A 2,402-nucleotide genomic window follows, 5' to 3' on the forward strand; every position below is an offset into this window, starting at 1 on the left:
GTTCCAGCCTCAGACCAAACAAAAACCCAAACCAAAGAACTGCGGAAAGCGTGGTAATTGGATTAACCAGGCCTGGTCAGGCCTGAAACTGAATGTACTCCAGAGCAAAGGCTCAGAGTGAGCGCCAAGGGGAACAATCTATTTGGTAACAAAAGGTGTATTATATATACTGTAATATAAAAAAGGTGTGGTGAACATGTACCTTTTGCTAAAGCTTATACAAGGTCCTTGATCTGTAAAAACTATGTTAGTATGCTTAACTCTCAGTCCAGCCATATTTCTATTTCTTGCCCATTTAAACAAAACCAAACAAAAAATAACTGACCAAACATAAAAAACACCGCTGAAAGAATTGATTTCCAACAGAGTTCTTACACTTGGCAGCTTGCTTCGTTTTATGGCGGCTTCAGCATTGCCAATCAGCGTTTGCAGTGGCAGGGGTCTCAGAACAGTATCACCTGACTGACAGGAAAGGTTTCCCAAGAAACCACAAAAGAGTGTTCGTTTTTCTCTTTTCCGTCTTTCCTTTCCTCCTGGTTTATGTTGTCTGTCACCTTTGTGCAACACTCCAGTCAGTTTGAGTCCCGGCCACGACGGTAGTTAGGACACCACTGTTGCTGTGGACGATGTGACGCTGGTTGCATTTGTACTGCCACTTGTGTAAGCTCCCTCGCTGTTTGTGCTGGACTCGCTGGGGGGCACTTGGCTGGAGCTGGCTCGAAGGATGGCCCCCGCGGCACTACAGTGCGGCCAGGGCCCTGGTTCGGGGGTGTAGGTAAAGGTAAGGCTGGTGGAATAAATGACCCAGTCATTACGGACCAAAGTTACTGGAACTTGGACTGGCTGCCGGACCCATATCCAACCTTCTCGGAATGCAGAAATGTCTGGGACAACGCACAGCATGCTCACCACATCTGTACATAGTTTCCGCTTCGACATCCCCAAACCACACTCAAATTTGGAGTGAAATTCTGTCCTGTTAGTTCAAGCATCGCGACGTCCCCACCACCATTCAACTGCAGGCTTTCCACGACAGGCACAGGAGTGACTGGGGCAAGGACAGGGCCCATTCCCTCATAAAACGTGTACTCTGCCTTATCTGTACTGATGATTGTCCACGAGGCGCCATCATTTATCATCTCTTTATTTGGTTCTTTGGGGCATGGAGTGGCCTGAAACTGGATAATTCTCTCTTGAGAAAGGCACAAGTACATTCTTTCTGTGTCCTTAAGGTAAAATGCGCATTTATGGAGCTGCGAGACGGGGTAATCTGCATTCAGTAAGGCAGTCTGCTTGTCGACTTTCCTAATGATCAATCGAGGGAGCGCCATGCCGGTGACCGAGCACACAAGCTTGACCGTCTGTCCGTAGTGGATATAGCTGTCGCGGACTGTAAACTCTCCTTCGGACTCATCGTCATCCAAGAGATGGGAGCTGGCATGAAAATTACCCCCTTCAACATGCAAGTATCTGGTACTAACGGTCTGGGAGCGAAGTCGATTAAACAGAGCCACCTTCGTTCCGGATGCAATGCACAAGTCAGCATTTTTCAAGGATTGTTTCTTTTTGGAAGGTTTGGAGATAACTTTTATTCGCTTGCTGAGGAACGCACCAATGTCATCACTATTGCCATAGAACATCTTCACAGAAAACATGAAGTGCTTTCTCTTGTCGGAATCAGATATGTCCCATGTTTTGGCTGTGCAATAGTTCTTTCCTTCCAAGTTCAGCTGCTGCGTTTCTTGCTCACTAGTTCCTATTCCAATAAATGCACACGGTTGCGACTCTTGTTCCGAACAACCATCACGTTCCATTTGTTCTTTTTTCTTCTTCCATCCCCTGCCCATAAGGTACACACAAGGAGGGCAAAAAAAACCTTTTTTCATTTCCATATGACTTCTGTGCAACTTTTGCATGAAGAATAAGTACTGTTTGATCCCCTCTCTCCTTTAAATAATTCCGCATCGCTTCCTTAGTGAGTCGTTTAGGTTGAGGCCGCTCACCAAATTTCCCAAGCGAGCGAGCATGCGCAGGCAGCGCCTCCACGGGCGAGCCCTCCGTGTGGTCCATGGGGAGCGCTCCGGTTTATCCGGGTTTTGGGACACGCTCTGAGGGACGTACGAGGAGACTCAGATTTATATTTATTACCGCTCTCCACCTAAGTCTCGGAATGGTCATGTGGACTCAGGCATGCAACTTTTCATTAATTAAATATAAATTTAAATACAATTTGGAAAACTGTTCTTAAAATTGAATAACAGTTAAAAAAACCCTTAAAAGCAACAAATTATTATGTTGAAGTATACTATATGAAGACGCTTTTCTGTTATTGAAATTAAGAGGACAGGTATACATAATTTTTTTCTTTTCCTAATAATATCTTGTACCACTTAAGTTACAGG

At 45.3% G+C, this 2,402-nt stretch overlaps 1 pseudogene; it reads right to left on the bottom strand.

Moving 5' to 3' along the window:
• Positions 1–422: 422 nt before the first annotated feature.
• Positions 423–2,124, bottom strand: LOC142448889 (recombining binding protein suppressor of hairless pseudogene; annotated as a pseudogene).
• Between the last annotated feature and the right edge of the window lie 278 nt (positions 2,125–2,402).

Source organism: Tenrec ecaudatus, chromosome 5 (assembly GCF_050624435.1).
Source record: "Tenrec ecaudatus isolate mTenEca1 chromosome 5, mTenEca1.hap1, whole genome shotgun sequence".
Taxonomy (NCBI): Eukaryota; Metazoa; Chordata; class Mammalia; order Afrosoricida; family Tenrecidae; genus Tenrec; species Tenrec ecaudatus.